Raw genomic sequence first — 27,728 nt, forward strand, 5'->3', positions numbered from 1 at the left:
TACTGTTGACCTGAAAAAATGAAAAGTATATATCAACTGGTATTTGATGAAAAAGTGAAACTGATCACTGTTTTGTCCTCTCACGAATTTATGCTTTTTTTTAATTATTAAATTTCGATGAGTAGTATTTAACTATATATACTATTGACACGATCCACAAGCTTGTATATATTTATTAGTCTTCTTGTTGTATACGTTGTTTTATGATAAAGATCTGCATTTAACCAAACATTTATATAGTACCTACGTTCTTTGGGCATGATAATGGTCATTTGCACGCATGTCTATCTATTCTCTTGGCCATCATGGGATATCGGTTGGGATCTCAATACTTAAGACACAGGGGTTGAGTTCCCGATTGTGGAGAAAGGATTTTATGTTTACACACTTCTTAGACAAACAGCTCGGACGTAATTAAATATTATTTAAAATCACTCCTACCCCATTGATCCCAACCCTAAGACTAAAATATAAAAATATGGGAGTATATGCACAGTTTACACGAAATATGTCCGTGGCCACCACTACAACCAGCTCCACCATCCCGCTCACATAACTCTCTCGCTCTCTCTTGGACACGATCAATGCTTTGAAGTCTGCCAAATCAAAAGATCTTAACATTGGAAATTTTGGGACGCACTTGCTCTGCTAGCTAGATATTTATTAGAACTAATTTTTCCTATTTAGTATACTCAGTGAGACAGATATGGAACGTGCTATCTTGTTCCTATTGGAATTATTTCTTAATGAAGCTAGTAGAATTTTCTTTTCACATGGACATTATATTTGGACATTTCGTGTGTTCACAGCATTCAAATATTAATTCCATTTCTCCAGTAGATATAGTATTTTTTTTAAAACTAGTAAACATGTACAAGTTTCAGTTTTTTTTTTGTAGGAGTTTGTTTTATCCAGGTTCAATTTCGTTTTCAAATTCACATCCTTTGTGCATTTTATTGCAAATGTTTTTATTAGACTACTGTGCAACCGAATCTTGGAATTAATAAGGCCATTTGCAAATAGTATTATTGGATCCATTAGAAAACGTCATTGATCCTACACAAAACATTCAATGTGCTATGTCTTTACAAAATTCAAGTAGTGTTCCGTAGAATTATAATAATGAAAGTGGTAATGTACCAATAGCCTGGAATAGTGTTCATGTGCTAGATTTTGTATGTGTGCCAATGATATAATCCAAAATGTCTCTAAATTACTTCATAAAATAGTTATTTAGTCCCAAGGTATTACTATGCACTTTGGAATTCCGTTGAATAATTTCAAGAAATAAATCTTCTAAGATTATAACTCTCAAGGTATAGAATGAATAGTTCTGATGTAAATAATCTAAATATTGAAAACAAAAATACAATAACAGAACCAGTGTGTGGGTCATTTTCCAATTTACTAAACTTATACTGGAAAACGTGTTAAACACCAGGTATACCATTCTTTTCCCCAGCGAAATACCATTGCCCTGAACTCAGATCCAGGTAAAGATGTTTACAAGCAAGTAATAACAATATTAAAGTATAACCTAAAACCCTATAGAACAATTATCAATGTATTATGATTCGAAATTTGAAAATGATGATACATTCAACAGATATGGAACACAGTGTGATATCAAATACAATCAAATAACTTAGCCAGTATTGACGGCAAATACTTTTTGTGGAATATTTTCTTCGCATTTATCAACTAGAAACATATCAAAATCTACATTTAGATATGAAACTATTATTGGAATCACGAAGCTTGCAATCAATCCACAGAAGATCATGCATAAGTAATGTAATCTAATTTACAGCAATCTGTACATTTGTCCGAATCGGCGTTTCGACACTTACAAACCGGGAATGGTATACAGGTGATAATGGCCCTGAATAAAAGAATATATTACGGCTGTCAAGAACCTACACTAGTTTATGTTTTACATGCTTGCAAACGTATTTATAATTGCCACCTTCTAAACCTCGTTGATAAAAAACAAGGATGACTCACTATTTCAGGAACGTATTCATGGACTAGTAGATAAAGGACTCATTCAAAATATGGCTCTAATATGGTCGAGTTCAAAATATAATATATATTACCCAGTTTGAACTGTAAAAACCACTTCATACAATGTATTTGACCGCCCAATGTTTGAATGAGTAGGAAAATGACTCGGAGCGAAACAATTACTGCAAGATTTCAGCAATATATTTCAAAATTAAAATGAAAAACTATGCAATTCTTGGTAATGGTGTAGATTTCTTGTAAAATACAATGGTGATGATAATAGATTGTGCTGTAGTCAATTTTCAAAAACAATCACATACATTTATTCTAGGAATACAGTTTCATGCCGACGTTGTAAAGAGAGGAATTGTAGCAACTGATTGGGAGTCTGTACAAATTGTTAAAATTAGATTATGAAGTGAAAGAAAGAAAACATAATACTTATGTAGAGAAGAAGGATAAGACTTGTGAAAGTCTGGTGACGTTTCTCTAAATTCTGCTTAAATGCTATTAATCTTGTCTACAAACATAGTTCGAAATCTCTTTTAATGTAATAAGTTTTGTAGTACATCATGAAAAATAGTATTGGTTTTTTTTTGGGGGGGGGGGCTTGTATTTTCTATAGCACTCGTATGTGTTGTATCATTGAAATCGAGTCTCATTTCGTTGACATTATATTTTTTACATAAAAGGCACTTGCACAAAGTCTTAATTATCTTTTTTCTTGAAGATTAAAATCTGTAAAAATTTCCATTTTGAGTAAGAAGGTTGACAAAGTCTCATTTTAATGAATTTCATTCTCCTCCTTTTTATCAATTTCATTCTCAAAAATAATAGTTTCCTTGTTAAACGTATTATATAAATCCGAATCCTCATTTATAATTGCTTCTATCATGTTTGTACCGGTTATAAGTAATATTAATTGCCTATATAGAAATGTTGGCAATTTTGCTTTGAATTTTAATTTTGCTATAGCTTTGAGCACATGTTCCGTGTGCTGAGTGACATATATCCTTTCCCTTGCCCAAATTAAAAACTTTAAAAATCGCTTCATTTTGTGTAATGTTATATATTTTCATATTAATCGATTTTAAACCCGTAGCAGTATATAAAAAGGATAAACCTACGCTATAAATGAAAGTTATTATAGACAAAATACATACGGATAAAACAATAACTTAATCCACAAAATCTTATTTCCGTAGCACATACCTGACAGCACGAATACTTTTTCCTTGAAGATATATATATAGCATCCCTGTTAATATCGTGCCTCTCTTGTGTCTGGAGCATTCCCATTTATACAATTACCGAATAATATGTTTACACCAGCTGCTGGTGTGCTGCAACATGCTTAGATTAGACTGGAGCCTGGAGTCTGCAATATTCGGTCTTTGAATCTAGACATAAGTAAAGTTGCTATTTGTTTTTGACATTTCCATATGCTTATTTCAGACCCTGTGATAACTAAACTGACAGTGTACATAACACAGGAAAATAACGACAGAAGATCATAAACAAATACCCATCAAATATATCCATTTGCAAAGGATACATCACGGTATTTGTTGTGAAAACATAACCAATCTTTCAGTCAGGTGATAACATTGCCAAAGACGTTGAAGTAAATTATATGCGTATGTTGAATACTTTATTGAATGCTCTAAGTTTTATTTATTGGGTATATTTTTATTTTTGTACTAAGGTTCGTCGAGTGTATTATATGAAATTTTATTCATGAATATTTTGAAACTGTCAGCATACACAAAGTATCAAAACATGTGCACAATATTGTTTGTAGATTCAATTCACATTAGACATTTGGCATTTCAGGAAATCTTTGGACACAATGTGTTACGTATATGAGCATTTGTATTGTTAGTAAATATGTCAGGAGGAATAATAATATATTCAATAATGTCTGAAGGGATCACATTATGCGAGAACTTATGGACTATATTTCCAGGTGTAATTTGCTATAATCTTACACTTTCTAACTTCTCCCGAGATCTATTATTCGGAGGTCCTCCTCCTTATATCATAGGTCTACTATTATTGTTACTGAGACTTAAGTTTCCTGTTTAGTTTATGACTTATAGCCCAGCGCAGCCAAATAGGAATTTTTTATGATTTTCTTGTCAATGTACTAAAGACTGATTTATCCAGTTAGATAAACATCACATTACAAAACTAGGTTAATTACTAACTCTTAACATTTCAGTCAGCGGAGAAGAACTTTTGTGCATACGAAATTCATCTGACATGAAGAACCATACAAGTAGTTATGTGGGATAGGATAGCGACAATGGGAATTAGCATTACAGGACCCCTTGGGAACATATAGCGACAATGGAAATTTAACATGGAGAAAAATCGTGGGAACATATAGCGACAAGGGAAATTTAACATGGAGAAAAATCGTGGGAACATATAGCGACAAGGGAAATTTAACATGGAGAAAAATCGTGGGACTGTTGAGCGACAAGGGGATTTGAACATGGAGAAAAATCGTGGGAACATATAGCGACAAAGGAAATTAACATGGGATTTTTTTTTTAAATTTTAAAAAAATTTTTTAAAAAAGGGGTAGGCAATTCAAAGACTATCTCTTTTCGAGAAATATGGCTGGCCCTGAAAAGGGCCTTTGGTTTATGTTAATATGCCCTTAACATAAAGGGCATTTGCGACATCTTCTTGTCCTCAAACTTCGTCTTACAGCAGGGCCATACATCAGAGTCCTCTTGAGGCAACCTTGTCTCTCTATATAGACTCTTCTTATCCACAGGCTGCTGCTGGTCCTGTGGACAACGGTCCACTTGGATCGGACATACATGAGTATGTCCGTCCTGAACATCATTGTTGACACAAGGGTTGAAGATTCAACGTCGGTCCACATGTTGAGGCTCCTACAATAGGTGAATCAATGCACTGAACTGCGCTTATTTATAGGGACAGGTAGGATTGAAACGGATTGAGTTCATTCACCAATCCGAACACGCGTTACAGAATTCAGTCAGCCCGCATCCAATCCGAAGAGAGCAGTCTGTGACGTCACGTAGTCAATATAGATCTGTTAGCGCTTGTGTGCAGTCAATCTATGCGACAGTGATTCAACATGACGGAAACTCAGAAAACGATCCAATGGGGTGCACCAGCAGCGGAGACCGCCCAAGGGAACCCGGACTTACTTTCAGAAGAGGTGAATTGGGATTTTGTCGATTTTCTCTCCTCGCAAGAATTTGTTCCGGAACCTTCGTTACCTTCTTCATTACCGCAAGTGGAGAATTTTAGACAGAGACAGAAAGAAGAATTGGAGAAATTTATGCAACGACAAAAGGAAGCGGAACAGGCTTTTCTCTTACAGCAACAGCAACAAGAAGAAGAGGTAAGAAAAAAACAACAGCAAGAAGAAGTAGCAGCAAAGAAACAAGAGGGTGAAAATCAAACGGTCACGGTACTGTTGGATATTTTAGCGGAGTTAAGAAGTCTGAAACAAATGTATCAGACTTCTTTATCACGACCGAAGAGAATACGACCTTCCCGAGCTAAACACGTCAACCCTGTGACTAAGCCTACCGTACCACCCTTAGTGATTTCAACCCAATCATTATCATCATCATCAACATTACGCAGTCCAGAAGTAGGCCTTGGCCGTGGCAAAGGCATAAGACAGTTAAAGTTGATTGCTTAAACTCACCCCTACATCGTAAAAAAGGCCCTTTTCAGGGCCACCCACATATCTCGAAAAGAAATACAATTTCAATTTGCCAATAACTCAAAAAAAAAAATAACCCACCCATTTTACCCTTATAGTACGTGTCTGTGTATGAGTGCGTGAGTGTAGCTTCTTATTTTAAAATCATAACTCAAAGACTCTTACCTTATATCATTCATTTATTCTTTTCTCCATTTTTTACAATCCAATTCACAATTCACAACACAACACTTTAATAAAAAGTTCATTGACTTCTTCTTTCTCCTTGTTTAGTCTCTCTGTTTTTTGAATTTCTTCACCGTCACACTCTTTTCCTCTTCTTCCTCCTCACTTTCTTCCCTTCTTCTTTTCTTCTCCTGTTTCTTTTTCTTCACCTGTCTGCTTTCTTCCTCTGAAGAATCCCTCTCTTCTTCTGAAGAATCCTTCTTTTCTTCTGACTCCTCTTGTTTCTTTTTTGGGCAATCTGGAGACCAATGTCCTTTTTCTTTACAATAATAACAGGTATCTTGACTTTTGTCTTTTTTAGCTCCTGTTTTTTGACGGTCTGGACACTCTGAAGACCAATGCCCTTTCTTCTGACAGATATAGCAAGTATCTTGACTTTTATCTCGAAAGGAAGGAGAGTAGTCCGTAGGCTGGTCTGAAGAGAATTTTCTAATGACCCCTCGCAAAGCTCTGACGAAACGTTCCATCTGGTTAGTCTCTTCCATCGTTGTGCTCGGCTTGAGAGTGAAATGAATAGTGAAAGGACAAGACACACACCCTTTTATATACGCTGGTCTGCTATGACTATAAAGTAGCTCATGGTGTTTCAACTTGAGTCATTTGACTTTTTGCTTTCAAGATGAAACGATCCCATTCATTCGAGAAGAAAGAAGAAAAAGAAAGTAAGAGGCAGAAACGTGATCTATCGCCTCGTACCAGGGCTGAAATCTTGGCACAAATTCATGCCAGTGATTTTGAAGAGGACATGAGTGAACCAGAATCAGAACCCTCTAAACCAAGTTCATCACCCTTAGTCAACCCTGAAAAATACTATTCCATTCGAGAGACGGAAAAGCGCTCCTCTAGAAAATTTAGAACCACGGCTTACAAATACACGGTGAAGTTTAAAGATTTCAAGTCCGAAGTACCGTTAGAGAAAGCAGAAGGGTTCATCACCGGAGTGTGGGATTCTCTGCTCACTTCACTCAAGCGACAATGTCAACCCAAAGAAGACGATCGCTTGAGACTTTCCATACAACACGACGGTTTGAAATCCCCTGTTTGGATCGAGTTTAGCACCCCTGCAGAATTGACCGCTTCCAAAGTCATGGACAAGATTCAACACGTGCAACAATCTAATGACCAGTTTGACATCACCGATGGAAAAGCCACATTGGACATGACCCACGTCTCTCCTCCTCAAGGAACCGGACGCAAAAAGATGTTATTGGTGAATGACCTTCGCAGCATTAAGCGTAGCCTTGTCCAAATTCACAATCCTCATGACCAGATGTGTTTAGCCCGTGCCATCGTGGTGGGACGAACCTATGCCAACAAGAACGACACGGTAGAATGGAAAAGAACCTGGAAAACTATTCAACGATCCGATCGAGCCAAACAACGAAGTGAAGCAGAACTCCTGTTACGACAAGCTGGCATGTCCAAAGACACACCCTGTGGCATACGTGAGATGCAAAAATTGCAAGATGCCCTAGCTCCACGATACACCTTGAAAGTGCACCCTCAAGAAGTGCGCGGGTCTTTGTTGTTTCGAGGGCAAGATTTTAAGGACGGAAAATACATTCACGTTTATCATCACGATGACCATTTCGATACCATTACCAGTATCACTGGATTCCTAGGATACGGTTATTATTGTGAGAAATGTGATTATGGTTATAACAATCGAGAGCAACACAAGCATTGTGGATCGAAATGCCCAGGATGTTTGGCCTCTCCACCCTGTCTGAGCGAAGAACCAGTGCCTTGTTCAACTTGTCTGCGCACGTTTGTCAGCCCTACCTGTTACCAACAACATTTGAAAACACGAGGTTCACAGAAGAAATGTGCTTGTCAACTCCTGAGATTGTGCTCTACGTGTGGACAAGGCATACTTACCAACAATGCCAAGGCACACGTATGTCGAGGAAAGAAAAAATGTCACATTTGTCACCACATCGTGGACTTGGAACACCAATGTTACGTGCAAAAATACCAACCCCCACCAGAGAAAGAGGACGGTCACAAGAAGAAAGGCAATTTCATCTTTTTCGATTTTGAATGCATGCAAGAGACTGGCATTCACATCCCTAATTTCTGCGTGGCTCATCGAGCGTGCGAGAAGTGTATTCAAGAACCTATCTTCAGTTATTGCCCTCACTGCAGCAAAATTCCTGGAGGGCGTGAAAAAATCTTTCGAGGACCGAACACGTTAGCCGATTTTGCCCAATGGGTCTTAGACCCCGTCGACAAGACATGGAGCCAAGAGGACATCGAACGTTACCGAGATTGTCATCGTCATGCCACAGTGATGGCTCACAATTTCTCCGGATACGATGGACAGTTTCTTTTGAGGTACTATACGGAACATGGCACCGAACGTCCTAAAGTCACTTTGAACGGAGCCAAAATCATTTTCATGCAAGTGGGACAAGTGCAGTTTAAAGATTCGATGAGCTATTTGGCCATGCCTTTGAGCCGAATGCCTAAAACGTTTGGAATGACAGAAATGGCTAAAGGGTACTTTCCACACTTTTTCAATACGGAAGCCAATCAACACGCCGTTCTACCCCATTTACCTGAGGCTCACTATTACGACCCCGACAACATGCGTACCGAACAACGAGAAGCTTTCTACGCTTGGTACCAGGCTCACGCCTCGGACCCTTTCGACTTTCAGGAAGAAATGCTAAAGTATTGTCGTTCCGACGTGGACATTTTACGGCGTTGCTGTGGAAAATTTCGAGAACTGTTCATGGAACACGGAGGGGTGGATCCTTTGAAAGAAGCTTGCACCATTGCCAAAGCGTGTTCCCTAGTGTATCGACAACGATTCATGCCTGAAAACACCGTGGCTGTCATCAGCCCTCAAACGACCCACTTTGTCAAACGTCAATACTCGGTCAAAGCCCTACGTTGGTTACATTACTTGTGCGACAAGGAAGACAAGTGGATTCAGCATGCCCGCAACGGAGGGGGCGAAAAGACCATCGGAACGTATTCGGTCGATGGCTGGGACTTAGAAAACCCCAAGATCGTGTACGAGTTTAACGGTTGCTTATTTCACGGATGTCCCGTTTGTTACCCTGACCGTGGCACTAAAAATCAGTTTTTGCAACGAACCATGGAAGACTTGTACCAGGACACTTGTCAGCGACGCCTAAAGTTAGAACAGCAAGGATACCAAGTGGTGGAAATGTGGGAACACGAATACGATCACCGTATGAAAACCGATCCCGAGTTTAAACGCCTCGTGGAAAGTTACAAGCTGATGGACTCGCTGAACCCGAGGGATAGTTTGTACGGAGGAAGGACCAATGCCACCTGTTTGCTGTACCAAGCCGACGAAGAGAAAGGAGAAGAAATCAAATACTTGGACGTGTGTTCGCTGTATCCCTACGTGTGCAAATATTGTCGCTTTCCTGTAGGGCACCCGCAATTGTTGACGGAACACATCGACCTGGTCAACATTCGACAATACGAAGGCTTGATCAAGTGTAAAGTTTTGCCTCCCACGAACCTATACCATCCCGTCTTACCTCACCATTGTCAAGGCAAACTGATGTTTCCCTTGTGCCGTACTTGTGCCGAAACGTGCAACCAAGACCAGCCTTGTCAGCACAGCCAGGAAGAACGGGCCTTGACGGGAACCTGGGTCAGCGTAGAATTGTTCAAAGCTTTGGACATGGGATACGAACTGTTAGAAGTGTACGAAATTTGCCACTTTCCCAAGACACAACAATACCACAAGGGTGACCCCACTCAGAAAGGCATTTTCGCAGACTACGTGGATGCCTTTTTGAAACTGAAGCAAGAAGCCAGCGGCTATCCTTCCTGGTGTCACACTCCCGAAGACCAAATACAATTCAAAGAGAAATACTACGAACAAGAAGGCATCACTTTAGACCACATCGAGAAAAACGAAGGCAGGCGATCGTTTGCCAAAGTGATGTTAAATTGCTTGTGGGGTAAAATGGCACAACGCCCGTGTTTACCCAAGACGGAATATTTGACAGAACCTTCCCGCTACTTTCAGATGATTCACGACAAAACCAAATACATGAAACACGTGGACGTCGTTCGAGAGGATTTGATCTTGGTCAATTACGAAGAAGATCTGGACTTTGTACAAGACGACCCTTTTGGAAATGTCATCATTGCGGCTTACGTGACAGCCCATGCTCGCTTAAAATTGTACGAAGCTTTAGAACTGTTAGAAGAACGCGTCCTGTACTTTGACACGGACAGTTGCATTTACATTCATCACCCGATTCAACAGCACCCTGACATCGAAGGAGACCGTTTAGGAGCCTGGACAGACGAGCATCCCGACGACAAGATTCTAAGTTTCGTCAGTGGCGGTCCCAAAAATTACGGCTACGAATACCGGGACAAACAAGGAGAAGTGCACACGACGTGCAAAGTGAAAGGACTGACTCTGAATTATCGTACCAGTCGAGTGGTCAACTTTGGGGTATTGAAAGAAGCCTTGCAATCGGGAGAGGATGGAAACTTTAAAGTGACCACCTATCAACCGAACAAGATTGTACGTTTACCCACTCACCACATCGTCAGTCGACCTTTGGAAAAAGTCTATCAAATTGTATACCAGAAGCGAGTTCGACTTCCCAATCATTTCACCTTACCGTATGGACACGTTGGTATAAAACATTGGTTGTAAGAGGATAGCCACCCACCAGAAAGATGACTTCGCCACAGCAAGAATCGAGTGAGAAACCCGATGAGAACTCCAAGTTCAAACCCTACCATTTTCCAGTCTTCTTACCTGACTATTGTGATTGTGCCCGTCGATTGGACACGTTTCAGAAATGGCCTACGGATAGGGAAGGATTACCTTCTTCGCATGTTTTAGCTAGAACAGGATTTGTCTACTTGGAACCTGAGTCAGGATTGGGATACGAGGTACAGTGTTTCGCTTGCGGACTGAAGTTACGAATGGATCTATGTATCTATAAAGATTCAGCTATTCTGGAACATACTCGATGGTCTCCGCACTGCCCTTACCTTTCTATGGCCTTTCCACCCATCACACTACGGTACAATGTTGACGGTACCTTAGAGACGGTACCTTCCGAAACAAGACATAAAAAACGTAAAAAAGGAAAGATGTACAAGCTGGAGACTGCATTGAGACTAGTATAAAAAGGGGGCTATGGTCAAGATCGATAGTTCATTGTGACTACCAAGACCGAGCAAACAAGATGAATACTTTGAAAGAGACATCGTTCCAGTTTGGGGATTGTAAAAAAGTTGTATCTTCCTCTAGTGTGACTAATACTGGATGGATAAGACCCAGGCATTGCGACGGAAAATGTCCGGAAGGAGACTGCGATTGTCCATGTGGTTACCATTGTAATTGCGTAACGGAGTTTGCAGACGAGTGCGATTGTGAGCCTTGCGATGGGACCGATGCTGTACCTTGTGACCTGAGCGATGCCGTAAAGCATCATGGGAACTTTAGTGCCCCTACCCCTGTCATGGAAAGTGATGCTGTGCGTGTCAAACCTGTGGGATGCGAAAGCGATGCTGCTCGTCCTCTTGGACATTTTACTGGGTTTCGTTTTAAAGGGGAATGTCGACCTTCACGTTTACCTCCCTACGGATGTCATCCAGCCCTGAGCAAACTCCTACCCATGTCACTCAACCCTCATCGAAACGAACCTGTGAAAAACGAATATTCGTTTCCTGTGCGTTTGTCGGAATACTGCGACTTTGAAAATCGTCTTCAATCGTTCAAAGGAAAATGGCCAAAGTATCTGGGAGGACCGACCCCCGAAGAATTAGCCAGAGCCGGATTTTTCTACTTGGGCGAAGGAGATAAAGTCAAGTGCTTCAGTTGCGGTGTGTCACTTCACCACTGGGAACCGCAAGATTCGGCCTACGTAGAACATGCTCGATGGTCACCGAATTGTCATTACTTACCTTTAGTGGGACCGAGACATTGAAGTAACTTCTTACCATAATCATCTGTTCATGGATACTTTACAAGAGAACATTTGTGCTTTGCCTGTGGAGTTGAGAGAACGCATTTACCGAGAGCTGGTCAAAATACAAGTGAAACGTAAAGAACAATTGCATCCGATACGTCACCGGTGTATGAACCACTGGTACCTGAAGGCTATACAAGGACTGATTCAATTGAAAGTGTTCCATTGGACAGACATTGATCAACGACCTCCTGGTTATAAAAAGGAATGGTTTGGTATGGACGATTGTAGTTACTACATTGTAAACGTATTGCATCGAATTCCAGAGGAAGAGTTAACGAATTACCAACATCTTTCACACAATGTCAACTTGGTGAAAGAGGAAACTTCTGAACGAATTGTAATGTGTAGATTAGTGACTCAACGATTTAAATTCGACACTGAAGTGAAACCATGTTTGTGCAAAGAGTACATTTCTTGTGTCAGACCAAAGAGGATTTAGTATGACCTATTCATGGATACTTTACAAGAGAACATTCGTGCTTTGCCTGTGGAGTTGAGAGAACGCATTTACCGAGAGCTGGTGAAAATACAAGTGAAACGTAAAGAACAATTGCATCCGATACGTCACCAGATCTTTAACCACTGGTACTTGAATGGTATAAAAGAACTGATTCGTCAGAAATTCTTTCAATGGTCAGACATTGTTCAAAACTTTGAGGTCGCTAATGATCGACATGTTCATGATTATGGTTACTTCGAGATTCACCTACAGCAATACATTGAGGAAGACAAGTTAAAGGATTACCAACATATTTTACGTGGAATCTACTTAGAGGAAGAGGAAACACCTAAACGAACTCTGACGTTTCGGTTACAGTATGCAAGATTTAGATTCCCTACTGGAGAACGAAGATCTCTGGCTAGAAAGTACGTCTATTGCATCCGAAAAAAAGAGAATATAAAAAGAGGCTGCCATGCCACGGTTTATGTCACATGTCATCCAACAGATTCCGTGGAAGGAACTCAATGACCATATTCAAACCGTGGATCATTACCATCGATTATTACAAGAACTGTATCCATTCAATTTGGGACGACAAGTGGTGTGTGTCTTAGTGACTTGTTTTTTGGGATTTCGTTTACCAGCCGATTCTTTGTGGACTCTTTACGATCAGTACTTACCACCTCCATGGCCTTAAATGGTCACGAAAAACTCCTTTTGCTCAAAGCCTTGCGTTTTCATCTGGATACTTCTCGACCTCTACGGGAAAAAAAGATTCGTCAACTTTTAGCTACCCAAGACGTGTATGACGATGTGTGTGTAGCTTGTGACTTACATCCCCATTGGACAGATGTCCGTGCCTGGAAAGAATGGGATTTTGAGGCTTGGACCCAAGAAGTGGCCCAGTATGCACGAGAGTTGTTCAAGGAAAAAAGTTACTTTTCAACCCGTGTTAGTGACGGTGCCAGAAGAACCCGTCACCCAGGACAGGACTGTCGTGGACAGACCTGAAAGACCCTTTCGGGAGGACACTTGTGTGACCTTACCCCCTGTTGAACTGGTTAGAACATTACCCAAAAGATGTGATTGTTGTACAGACACTTGTGTTTATTCCACGTTCATCGTTATCATGTGCCTTTTATCCTTGTACTTAAGCCTTTGGCTTTTATGTATTTTTGTCTTTCGTATTCATGTTTGAAAAAAAACATTCAATAAACGTGTTCTGAAAAAGTATATAAACTCTTGTCTTGTTTGTTTTCGTGTCACAAGTGACATTTCTCACACCATGGCTACCTCTGCTGTCTCTGCTCCCTCTTCCTCTACTGTCAAAGTCATCGACGAACACTTAGATCGTGCCAGTTGGGAGGCTTTGTATCTTCGCCATCCCTTTAACATGCTCATTGCTGGACCTAGCGGTTCAGGCAAAACCGAATTCGTCAAACGTTTGATCGAACATAAACATCATTTGATCGATCGGCCCCCTCAACGGATCGTGTGGTGTTACAAAGAGTGGCAATCGGCGTACAGCCTCTTGCGAGAAAGTCAAGGCGATTCCATCGTGTTTGTGGAAGGCATTCCTAAAGAAGACGACGGCATCGTCTCTGACTCCCGTCAAACCCATTTGGTCATTTTCGACGACATGTTAGGAGAAGACGAAGAAGAAATTAAATTGTGGTTCACGCGCAAAGGGCATCACCGTAATGCCAGTGTCGTTTACATCACCCAAAATTTGTTTCAACAAAGTAAAGCCCATCGCACCATCAGTCTCAATGCGCATTACGTGGTCTTGTTTAAAAGCCCTCGAGATAAATCGCAAGTGCAAGTCTTAGCCAAACAGTTAGGAACGCCTTGGCTGACTCAGGCGTACGACGATGCCACTCAAACGCCACACGCCTATTTACTCGTCGATTTGAAACCTACGACCCCCGAGGATTTGCGATTTCGTACCCACTTGTTTCACCACTGGTGCCAAGACGGAGGGCTTGTCCTGTACACGTCTCCGTCCTCGACTTCATTTCACTCCCCATAAAAAATCTATAAAAACCTCAGACCCTTTTTCGTCTGTCTCACACAGTGTGAACATGACGTCCCTTCAGTCGCATCTTCCCGTCAAATTGATTCGTGCCTTGTATGGCATCAGTCGAGAAAAAGATCCACAAACACGAGCCCGTGTCTTAGAAGCTAGTCTCAAAGAAGTCTTACGATGGTTCACGGTGACGGCACGTCAATTACTCCAAGGAATCATTCAGATTCCTCATCAAACCAAACGCTTTTTCGATCGAAACAAAGTCGCTTTGGTCCAACTGGCCGATCCCCGCATCGACACTCAAACCAAAAAACAAATCATTTTGAAACCTGGAGGGAGCGGTACTCTAGGAGGGGTCATCATTCGCTCACTCTTAAGATGGGATCCTAATGCCCCCAAAGTTATCCCCAAGACAAAAGTCCAACGAAGCCCCAAGAAGAAAAAGAAAAAGACCAGGTCCCCAAGAAGAATAACTTCTCCAGTGGCAGGACCCTCCTCTTACCAGACACCACCCCGGAAAAAGAAAAGAAGCCCCCAGAAAAAGAAACAGAGAAAAAGTCCCCAGAAAAAGAAAAGTCCACAGAAGAAAACTAGTCGCAAGAGAGGCACTTCGGCCAGGACGCAACCTTACACTCGCAAACCACGACCTGCCACGGTAGTGACTGCGTCTCCGGCATCCTCACGTTCATCCACTTCTCCGTTGATGACACCCAGAACTGAAGAGTACTTGGAGACGTTGATCACACCAAGAACATCTCCGTTGATGACCCCCAAAAGAACTTCCCCAGTGGCAGGACCCTCCAATTTAGTGGCAGTGGCTGCTGCTCACAAAGTACCTTCTCCCAAAATCAAAGTCCAAGAAAGATCGGGCATGTTACAAAGTTTACTGGATTTGTCCAAGCAAGAACTGGCTCGATTTAGTCCGTTGCGTACCCCTGCACGACGTGTCATGCCTGTCCTCAAACTGATAAAACGTAAAGACAATCAGTGGCGACGCGTTCCAGTATAAAAAGAGCCTGTGACCAAGTCGGGGTATCAGTGAACTTGTAAAAAAGATGTCACCTCCAAGAAGCCACAAAAGAAAGAGACAAAGGCAGACGCGTCATCCGACAAAGCGCTTAGCCAAGCATCGACATTACCCTAAGAAAAGACACAGTCGTTCCAAGAAAAAGAGGCGTCAACAAAGGGGAGGATTCCTTGGTGATTTTGGGAAAAACATTGTCACCTTTATGACAAAGCGATAGTCCCAAAAAAAAGATAAAAGGGTGTGCGTTAAGTCATCGACGTTAGTGTCTGTTCGGTGAATGTCCCGGAACCCACAAGCAAAAAATGTCACCCTCCAGAAAACCCCAAGGAAAGAAAAGGAAAGGACTGCCACCACGTTTAGCTAAACATGGGGACCTGTTATCTGTCCTGTCCAAAGCTTCTTCACCCCTACGAAAAAAACTCATTCAAACGGCCTCCAAAGAGGTCATCGATACCGTGTGCGAATGTTGTTTGAACGTTTTGAAAGGCACGATCCCTTTGTCCAAACACCAGAAACAATGCTTAGGCAAACATCGTCACGTTCTTCGCCAAATGGTTCAAAAGAAAATTCCCATTCGTCAAAAAAAGAAGATGTTGGTCCAACGTGGAGGTATTTTACCTCTCTTGTTAGGCCCCATACTGAAAGGAGTCTTGGGAACCATGTTGGGAGGACTGATGGGAGCAAGATAAAAAGGCCTCGGAAGTTCCAAGATCTCAGAATCGACCCCTGACAACCCCATGGAAGGACGAAAACTAGCTTTAGTGCCTTACAAACGATGGATGGAATACCATCGGTGGCAAGAACAACGCACCCCGCATTTACCTCCCAATCCCCATTTGAGCGAGATGTCCCAGTTACAACACGAATTGCAATCCTTGATGGATCGCCAAGATTTGTCCGAAACAGAAAAATCGCAAAAGTACGGTCAACTCTTGCAACGACTGCAACTCTTTCACCAGAAAGCTTTAGACGAAACAGCTTTACCCACTCTAAAAGATTTTAAGACCTTGATGAAAAGTCCAGCACCATCATCATCATTACCACCACTACCATCCCCATGGGTCACCAGAGATGCTACCCCACAAAGACCTGAGGAAGAAGAGATGCGCGAAGTGTTTCAAACACCGTCAGCAGCTCCCATTTCGAGTAAGATTGCAGCATCCTTGTTGACTCCGTCCCCCACACCCCAACGAGAAGAAATGAAAGCTTGGGTTAAAAAGATGATGTCCACGCCTCCTTCGACAGAAGTGAAAAAGAAAGAAGGGAAACCAGAAGCGAAAAAAGAAAAGAAAACCAAAGCCATTCCATTGTCACCTCCACCACCACCACTACCTTCTACTTCTACTCCCGTAGCCCATCGGACACGTAAATCCGTTTCCAAACCACCCTTTCGACCCACCCAAAGTAGCATCACCGAAGAGTGGGTGACTTATTAACACAGCAAAAAAATGGAAAAAGTCTTAGCTAGCATTTACTACGATCCCTCGCATCCTGCAGGTTACGCAGGAGTTCAAAAATTGTATCGTGCTGCCAAAACGCGACTGAAAAGTCTCCGTTTACCTCAAGTGCAACGATGGTTACAAGAACAAGCTACCTACACTTTGCACAAACCCATTCGACGCAAGTTTGCCAGAAGTCGCACCCGAGTGGAAGGCATCGATCATCAATGGCAAGCCGATTTAGCCGATGTCTCTCATTTGGCCAGCTACAATCGTGGCTACAAATATTTGTTCTGTGTCATCGACGTCTTTTCCAAATTTGCTTGGGTCGTGCCCTTGACTTCCAAATCGAGCAGCGAGTTAGTGCGAGCCCTGCAACGGGTGTTGAAACAAAGCGGTCGTCACCCTCTTCGATGGCAAACGGACAAAGGCACCGAATTTCTGAACCAAGCTTTCCAAAAAGAATTAAAGAAACGTGACATTCATTTTTTTACCACCGAGAATCCCGAAACCAAAGCCAGCATCGTGGAACGTTTTCAACGCACTTTGAAAGAACGCATGTGGAAATATTTTACGCATCACCACACTCTGAAGTACATCGACATCTTACCGCATCTGGTGCAAGCGTACAACCAATCTTACCATCGAAGCATCGGACGTGCCCCGCAAGACGTGACTCCCGACAACGAAGTGCTGGTGTTCGAGCGTCTGTTCGGTACGTCCCCGACGAGGGCTGTCCCCAAGAAAAGTGGAGAGTTGACCGTAGGAGATTGGGTGCGCATTGGCAAAACCAAACGCACTTTCGACAAAGGTTACTTACCTAACTGGACGACCGAATTGTTTCGCGTCACTGGACGAGTGCATGGCCGTCATCCTGCCGTCTATAAATTGGAAGACATGAACGGAGAAGTGCTCAAAGGAACGTTTTATTTGCCCGAGTTACAACGTGTCACCAAAAAAGAAGACGACGTGTACGACATCGAAAGCATTCTCGAACGCAGAACCCGTAAAGTGGGCAAACGACGTGTCAAAGAAGTCAAAGTACGTTGGAAAGGATATCCACCCAGTTTCGATTCTTGGATCGACGCTTCGCAAGTCATCGACTATAAAAAGAAGTGACCATCATGCCCTTTCACACAGCAGACGCAGCTACGTCGACCACTCCTCCTTCACCTAGTTCTTCTGTGCAAGATTTACAAAAACAACCCTTGTGGGTGTGGTGTGGAGAACGTGTGCCTAAAACGCAAATCGTCTTTTTCTGCCAAATCTTCGTGGTGTATTGTGTCATCGGGGCAGCCATCGCCAATTTGAGTTTGCAACAAGGAGACAAACAATTGTGGACCATTTTATTGAGCAGTTGCATCGGTTACCTGCTTCCCAATCCCTCCCTGAAATTCTCCTCGAACGGGAACGTTGTGTCCAGTGCCAGTGCCAGTCACCACTCCAACAACCACAACCAGAACCCCATTTTGGGCGGAGACACACCTCTGACGTCCAGTAATATCCCCTCGGACAGCCACAGAACTCTGGAATTATGAGTCACCAAAACCAATTTTACTTAACTTTACCCAGTGACAGTTCCATGGAGGTGTTTCCCCACAACACGTTGTGCTGTTACACGGCCAAATTACCTCAAGCCATCCCCTTAGATCACGAAGCCCATTGGGAAGTGGCTTTAGTAGAAATGATTCACCCTACACAAATCCAAAACATCACCGAAAAACAAAACTTTTTTGAGGTGGAAATCCTGAACCAACAATTACAAGAAGCCATGACTGACATCGGGTTTTCAGGGATCACAAGACCAGCCAGCAAACCAACCTTCAGTATCTACACCGTGAAAATTCCAGCAGGGTTTTATTTTAGTGGTCAACATTTGGTGGACACTATTGTGGACAGGTTCGAGTTCGCCTTTGGCAAAGCCCTGAACAAAGTCAAAAAAAGTGTCACCCTGGAGTACCATAAAGTGGCTCGTCGCTTACTGATGAAATTTCCAGATACGGACTCATTGTCCTTCAGGTTCAATGGTATTTTGTTTGAAATTTTGGGTGGACATTCAACAATGGTCACAAACAATTGGAGCCCCAAGATCAACAGTAATATGGATTTTTACAAAGCTTTTGGAAAACCGGTAGAACTGAACCAAGGAATGAATTTAATGTTCGTGTACTCCGATGTGGTGGAGTATAACGTGGTGGGACACACCTCTGTGCCATTACTGCGTGTCATTCCTTTCAAAGTGGATTCTACCACGAACGTTGACGAGGAAGGTGGAAACACTTACCACGTCCACCGCGAATTTGTCCATCCTCACTATTTGCCGGTCAGCAAGTCGTATTTGGACACGGTCAACATTACTATAAAAGGAGATTTGGGACAAAATATTCCATTCACCAAAGGAAAAGTCACGGTGAAACTCCATTTTCGAAAACGGTTCTCTCACGACTCGTAAGTCATGTATCCAGTGTACCGAGGGGTGGCTCAGCAGCGAGGACACGGTTTAGGAGACATGTTAAAATCGGCCTTTCGTTCGGTGGCCCCGGTGTTGAAACCGATGGTGACACGCGGATTGCACGCCTTGAAAGATGCGGCACTGACGCAAGGCAAAGAATTTCTCCAAAATGTCATCATCGACAAACAAAACCCTAAAGAAGCCTTCATGAGGGCAGGCAAAAATGTCTTGCTGCAAACGGGCAAAGACATTTTAGGCCGACGAGACACACCTATAAATGCCCTGCACGCTACCGAGTCAAGCATTCAGCAAGGACAAGGCAGAAAGAGACGAAGAAGAAAACACCCTTTCACCAGACTTCAAGCGAGAAAGGCCAAGAAAAGAAGAACCGTTCGAGACTTAGACGTTTTCGATTATTGAGAAAAGAGACAAAAAAAATGATGCACCGAGAATCTTGCGCTTGTTCCAAGACAGAACTGGATCTGTTTGCCATGCCCCCTACCATGATGACGATGCAAGAATCCCAGTGGGTGGAATTTCACCCCGTCTCCTCATTGACAGCCTCAGCTCCCATCGAGTTTGAAATCAAAGGACAGCCCGAAGATTACATCGATCTGAATAGCAGTTACTTGTACTTGAAAGTCAAAGTTGTCGATGAGGACAATTCGACCCTAGATGGCGATGAGGTAATAGCTCCCGTCAACAATTTCATGCATTCCTTGTTTAGCGGAGTGGACTTGTACTTGAACAACAAACTGGTCAGCAGCAGCATGGATACTTACCCTTATCGAGCGTACCTGGAAAATCTCTTGACGTACGGAATAGATGCCAAGAACACTCATCTCAATGCCTGTGTGCTATGGGAAGCTGACGAAGCAGGCCAGTTTGAAGAATTCGAAATTATTACAAATGATAAAGATAAACCATACAATGAGGGATTTACAGAACGAAGAAAGAGAATCAAAGATGGACAGAGTTTAGAACTGATGGATCGTTTGCATTTGGACATGTGGTTACAAGAGAAATATTTGCTAAACGGGGTCAATGTCCGCCTGAGACTGAATCGTAGCAGTGCCGCTTTCCATTTGATAGGTAAAACTGTTTGCAAAACTGTCATCGAGGAAGCCAGGCTCTACGTACGACGCGTAGAAGTGTTACCTAAAGTGGGTAACGACATCAGTCAGACGTTGAGCAGAACGACCGCTAAGTATCCCATCCGACGCGTGGAAGTGAAAACCTTCACCATTCCCAAGGGACAACGATCCATGATCGAAGATCATCTGTTTCAAGGACAGCTACCCAAACGTTTGATCGTTGGTATCGTCGAAAATACAGCCTTCAACGGAGATTTGGGTAAAAATCCTTTCCACTTTCAACACTTTGGCGTGTCCAAGATCGAAGTCAGTCGCGATGGCAAGACCTTGTGTACCCGACCTTTCGAACCTGACTTTGAGAAGAAGAATTACTTGAGATCGTACTTGTCCCTGTACGAAGCCACCGGCCAGTTAGGAACCAACACCAGTCACGGTATTACGTACGAGGATTACACAGGAGGCTATGCTTTGTGGGCTTTCGATTTCACTCCAGACCAAGGCAGCGACGAGGGACATTTCCACCCTATAAAATCTGGCCAGATTCGTGTGGAAATTCAATTTGCAAACCGAATCCCTGATGAAACGGTGAACGTCATTCTGTATGCAGAATTCGACAATACCATAGAAATCAACAGTTTGAGAGAAGTCATTCTAGATTACTAGAAACCATGGAAGACTGTTATCCCTCTTTACCTAGTGGAGAAACTTTGGACATGAAATGTGAGGAGACTGTGGAAGAAGTGATCATGATGAAGTCAAGATGGCCAGAACAAGAAGCCCATTTAGTCTCCTGTTTTGCCAAACACTTGGTTGACAAAATGACGGAATTGATCAAGAAAAATTGCTATGGATGTCAAAACGATCATCCCAGTCAAATTCAACACGATAAATGCCTGATGTTGAGTCAAGAAGAAAAATTGGACGAGTATCTGGACGAAGCTTGGAGCCTCATCTCGAACAAAGACGTGTTGCACCAGTGGTATAAAGACTTGCGTGAACATTCTTGTCCACCATTAACCACTCAAGAGATCCATCGTATCGAAGCTCTCCTGAATCAGAGTGAGGAAACAGAACGAATAACCGTTTATTCGTCAGACATTTTCAAGCAAAAAGTCAGAATCGAATTGACGACTTATTATTACCTGTGAAGAAGAAAAAAACAACACAGATGGATACCTGGGAACTTTATTACCTTCTGAACCACAGTTCGTATACGGCTTCTTGGAATCCTGTCGTCTGTGCTAAAGATGAACTCCCTCATCGCAAACCTAAAGACCATCAAGCTTACGTGATCAACACGGACGACAGTCATCTCCCAGGAACCCACTGGGTAGCCGTTTACTTTCCTCAAGAAGGATGTGTGGAATATTTCGATTCGTACGGATTGCCCCCTTTGGAAGACGATATCATCGACTTTATGAGAAGAAATGCTCAGACCACCCGATTCAATAATGTGAAATTACAAGGCACAGATTCCTTGGTGTGTGGAAAGTACTGTGTGTATTTTCTGCATCATCGCAGCCTGGGCTATTCCTTAGAACATTTAGTGACTCATTTTGATCCTCGTTCTTCTGCTAGAAACGATGTGAAAGTAGATCGATGGTTTTGTGACCATTATGCTTATCTTTTGTCTCAAGCTAGGAAACGTAGTGTCCATCAATGGCCTAATGATTTCCAACAGTGGAAATCACAATTTCATTCACAACGTTGTCAGCCCTGTTTAAAGTAGATTGTATTTGAAGAAAAAAATGTTTGTGATTTGAAAAAAATTGTTTGATGTTATAGTGTTGGATTATTGTTAAAAATGTTGTTGTTTAGTGTTAAGTGATTTTTGAATAAAAAAATGTTGTGTTTTGAAAAAATGCTTTTGTCTTTTGTTTAGCTATAAGAATGTTGAATTGATGCTCTTTCATTTCTTACTATCCCTCTCATGACACTCACTGAACGTTGCGGCTCGAAAACCGTGTGGGGGATGTTTTCCTTCACGTCCGCGCTTTCACTTTAAGAACCGGGGTTGTTTCCAGTCTAACCATCCATTGTCGACTCATCCTCCTACGAAGATGTGCTCCAAACTAGCTAAGCTCAACGAAGCCTACGTGAATTTGCATAGGGTCAGACACAGTCTGATACCGAAGCCAGAAGAAATAGAGAATGTGAGAATGTTAAAAATCACTGAAGACCTGATAGAAGAGCTCTTCAGAGAAGAAGTGAACAGGGAGAAAGAAGAATGGACAGAGAAGTACAGACTTCAAAAACAGCAGCAACAGCAACAACAACAGCAGCAGCAGCAACCTGAACCTGACAGAGGCTTTGTCGATTGCCGTATCGACACCAAAGAGTTCTTCTTCTCTTTCCGAAGAAGCAGACCTATTGCCAGAAAGTCTATAATCAGAGGACATCGCATTCTTAGAAACTAAAAAAAGAATGCCATAGCAAAACAAAAAACAGCCCTTTTCAGGGCTACCCAATACTCTAGAAAAGAAATAACTATTAATTTGCCAATGTGTGTAGGTGGAGTAGTGTGTATATAAACACTAACTCTTTTATAAAAAATGTGAGGGTATGTGTTTGTGTGTTTGTGAGTTTGTGTTTGTAAGAGCTCACGTAACTTGGTATGGATAGTAGATTAAAATGATGTTAGTTTTTTGGCTGTTAGAGGTGTATATTTGGGGTTAGATTGGATTGCTTTGCGTATGTGGATAGTCTATTGAAGTGATTAATAAAAAATTTTAGAATAGTGAGTGAGTGTTTCTTTTAGGTCCGCGCGTTGTTGTTGATTTTGGTCACGATCTAGGTAAGATCCATTTTATGTTTTTTAGGGGATGTTTTCCATCACGTCCGCGCTTTCACTATAAATTGAAACTCGTTCGGCAGTCCAGCTACCCTTGTTGATTGATCAACACAGCCAGAAGAATGACTAGCAGAATAGTGAAACTGTTAGAACTCCAGATGCACCTGGAATATGCCAGGCGGATAGTAAACGAACTATCAGCGGAGGCTATAGTAGAAGAAGCAAGAATAAAGAAGGAAGAAGAGGAGAGAAGACAGAGGGAAGAAGAAGAAAAGAAAAGAGAAGAGAGGATGTCGTTCAATATTCCCGAGACAGAGGATTGGGGTGTTGAAGCGAATCATCCTCCCTCTGCGCTCCCCAGAAGAAAGGTGAAAGAAGACTGGGGAAGAAGATGCGTGTGCGGCGCCAGGCCAGGACGGTGCAACCATTAGATAGGTGCATCTGGAGTTTAAAAAAACAGCCCTTTTCAGGGCTACCCAATACTCTAGAAAAGAAGTAACGATAGATTTGCCAATGTGTGTAGGTAGAGTAGTGTGTATATAAACACTAACTCTTTCTTAAAAATTGTGAGGGTATGTGTTAGTGTGTTTGTGTTTGTAAGAGCTCAGGTATGTTAGTGTGAATAGTAGATTATGGGTTTCTTAGCGTATGTGAAGAGTATAGTTGGGGTTATATTATATGAAATGAAAAAAGTGGGGATGTTTTCCTTCACGTACGCGCGTTGTTGGGTCATGATCTAGGTAAGATCCATTTTATGTTTTTAGGGGGATGTTTTCCATCACGTCCGCGCTTTTTGTATAAGAACCCACAGTATTCGTGGTTCAAACCATTCTGCAAAGAATAAAAAAAGAAGATGGCTTCAAACCACCTTAACAAAATGGAAAAATTGCAAAACGTCATGGACAATTTAGGAATGTTTGAGCAAATGTTGGTTAACCTAAACGAGGATCACTACTCATATAGTCCCCATAGAGTGAAGATGGAGATAAACAATTTACGAAAAATGAAGGTAATCATAAGTGATCTGTTGAAAGAAATAAAGGAGGAAAAGGAGGATGAAGAGGAAAGAATAAGAATAAGCAAATGGAACGAAAAAATTGAAAAAGAAGAAGAAAATGAAAAGAGGAAGAAAGAAGAGGAGGAAGAGAAGAAGAAAGAAGAGGAGGAGAATAAAAAAAAGAAAGAGAAGAAGAGTGTAGGAGATAAAATAAGAACTTGGTGGAGGAAAAGAAGAAATTAGAAGAAGAAGAAGAAGAAGAAGAAGAAAACCCAAAGGCCCTTTTCAGGGCCAGCCATATTTCTCGAAAAGAGATAGTCTTTGAATTGCCTACCCCTTTTTTAAAAAATTTTTTTAAAATTTAAAAAAAAAATCCCATGTTAATTTCCTTTGTCGCTATATGTTCCCACGATTTTTCTCCATGTTCAAATCCCCTTGTCGCTCAACAGTCCCACGATTTTTCTCCATGTTAAATTTCCCTTGTCGCTATATGTTCCCACGATTTTTCTCCATGTTAAATTTCCCTTGTCGCTATATGTTCCCACGATTTTTCTCCATGTTAAATTTCCATTGTCGCTATATGTTCCCAAGGGGTCCTGTAATGCTAATTCCCATTGTCGCTATCCTATCCCACATAACTACTCATACAGTAACTGCGGTGAACGATCATTAGCTGATGATGTTAATTTACTGAAGCGAGAGAAATTGTTACAATCTGTGTATAATAGTGTCACATGTACATATATACCAATACCTATTTTCAGTAATGCACAAAAATAATTTGAATCGAGTTTCCTTCGAGGTCCAAGCCCTGTCATATAAGACAATAGTAAGGACCAAGAACTAAGACTGACTAATTGAATTCAAAATAACGCTGCAAATAGATTAAACAACAATACACTACTTGAACGGTGTCATAGTATTAGCATTGCGTCTGGGATTGATGTGTCTACAGGCATACCCAAATAAATTGTTTTAAAAATTATTCCATGTGACAAGCAATACAGTATTAGAAAAGACAAACAACTAAAACCGTAATGAAAAACCTTAACGTAGCTACAACAGTTTACCATGCATCGTTAAATACAGCTCTGACATTTAATTCCAGCATGTTGTTGACAATGTTAGATAAGACTACTATAGACTTACATGGACAAAAATGTCTTAAAGTACGCTATTAAGGTACCAATGTCTTAGTTTACGCTGATAGATTCATAGCACAAGATGTAATGTGAAACAAATGAATTACGTGAGTAAACTAAAATTATATTTCGATTAGGAAAGTAGTACGTTACTAAGAGAAACAAAGAATGTTATGATAGTAGCGGCGGTACCGATGCCAGAGCGGTGCTAAAAACCGGATTATTCTAATGCAATTCCTGTTTTATACACTAGTACTTAGTCTAAACTGTCTGTTTTAAAAAAGAGAAATTCTTTCAAGGGCACCACCATAATATCCAATATTACCATATACAGACAATAGAGTTTATTTTAAGCTGATTGTAAGAAGATAACCGAGTGGGATTTTGGATTTTCAACAGAACACATTTGATGGTGATACAAATACAATGTTTAATGATAAATGACTTGAATAATAAAATAATTTTACTAATGCGTACGTATATAATATCAAAATATTGGATCAATTAACATAATCCGCACGAACTAAATAATGAAAATACAAATAAATGACCTAATACAGTATAAGGAAAATAGGTTATTCAGTCACTGTGATTTCACAACGAAAGACTGATGTCTAAATAGTAAAAACTGGTATTTTAACCATATAGTAAAAATGTATGCACTCAAATAGTGAATATGATGAAAACAAAGGGACAAATGTACAAAATATCTTTACAGTCCCAAAAGCTCACTGGGTATTACAAACCCCAAAGATTAGCCCACGGTTAAAAGATTATATGTATGGAGCTACACACTCCGTCACCAACACACTTGGCCACCAGTCATACTGATCAATCAAGCAGACAGTATTCCAAGTTGGTCAATGAAGCAATCAGCGCCCACCAATCTCGGTCAGCAACGCCCGATCACCTGCTACTCGACCAGCAACACTTTACCATACTTGAAGTAGCAAAACATGTGCACAATAGTATGGTTTAAAGATTCAACTAACATCAGGTTATTTAACATTTCAAGAAATCTTTGGACACAGTGTGGTTCGTATCTCTACTTTAGTATTCTTAGTAACTATATAATTATGGAAAATTATAATAGTATCAATAATGTTTGGACGGTTCACATTATATGCGAACTTAGGGACTATATTTCCCGGTGTAACTATCTATAATCTTTACAACCTCTAACTTCTCTTGAAATCTGTTATTACCCAGGTCCTCATCTGATATCATAGGTCTACTATTAACGTTACAGAGACGTAAGGTTTCCTAAGCAGGCCATGGCATATAGCCTAGTAAAGCTAAAGAAGAATTGGTTTGATTTTCTTGTCAATCTACTAAAGATTGATTTGTCCAGTTAGATAAACATCACATTACAAAACTAGGTTAAATACTAGCTTATAACCTTTCAGTCAGAGGAGAAGACAACCGGTGTGAATACGAATTTCGTCTCACATGAAGAACCGTACAGTAACTGCGATGAATTACCATTAGCTGAGGATGTTAATCTAATGAAGTCAGACAAATGAATAAAGCTTGTGCATAATTGCATCACATGCACATATATCTATATCAAGACCCATATTCAGTAATGTTGATGATATGAACGTAGTTTCCTTCATTGTCCAAACCTTGTCTTGGAAAGTGCTTTAACAGAAGAGGTATGCCTTTACTGTCAGAGGCAATTATTTACTTTCAGCTATACATGATTATCCTGAATATATGCAGTCAGGCTAACAATAACGTTCACCCCCAATATAAGTTGCCTTCACCTTCATTATTATCATATTCACAACGATCATACACAACTTCATCATCGTCTTCATTATTATGCAACCTTTCTAGCATTTATAATTCATTTAATTATTCTTGTTGGTCTTCTTTGTCCAATAATAATAATAATAATAATAATAATAATAATAATATTGCCATTCTTCAACTTTCTCTTATTATTCTTGTTGTTGCTTTGTTATGATGTGACTTTTCATGGAGATAGTAGTGACAATGTGTATGCCCTACTGGCCTCCTACAAAAATTAAGTCTTAAATGAATATGTTTTGATAATTTGTAGATACAAAGTGTTGCGTTATATTTTTCATATAAGTAATGCTAAGCAAACAGCTGTGACGAATCATTGTACGTTATTTTTATGATATTCGTAAAATGAGAGATTCCTTTCCCAAGTCCCAACCATGGCAACCGAGCTGGCTGGCCTTAGCGGATATCGAACCAACGAACCATGGATTACATATCCAGTGCTCCAACTCCGATGTTTTCGTGCCTCCCTGTAGAAAGGGGAGGTTCGATCCGTCAAAAACAGAAATTTTATATGAGATTGGGTCGTTTTCAAATTGTGACATATCTCCGACAAGAGGCAAAAGGTGTGGCAA

At 41.1% G+C, this 27,728-nt stretch overlaps 1 long non-coding RNA gene across 6 annotated transcripts in view; it reads right to left on the reverse strand.

Annotated features, from left to right (window-relative positions):
- Positions 1–27,728, reverse strand: part of LOC149794514 (uncharacterized) — a 106,573-nt gene that overhangs the window by 40,505 nt on the left and 38,340 nt on the right. The window contains exon 1 of one of the 6 annotated variants that reach the window (XR_016423039.1): positions 3,217–3,416. The exons of the other annotated variants lie outside the window; for them this stretch is intronic. This is a non-coding gene — a long non-coding RNA (uncharacterized LOC149794514). Of the gene's footprint in view, positions 1–3,216; positions 3,417–27,728 lie in introns of those variants that run through there. 6 annotated transcript variants of the gene reach the window in all.

Source organism: Sinohyriopsis cumingii, chromosome 8 (assembly GCF_028554795.1).
Source record: "Sinohyriopsis cumingii isolate HCF-2022 chromosome 8, ASM2855479v2, whole genome shotgun sequence".
Lineage (NCBI taxonomy): Eukaryota > Metazoa > Mollusca > Bivalvia > Unionida > Unionidae > Sinohyriopsis > Sinohyriopsis cumingii.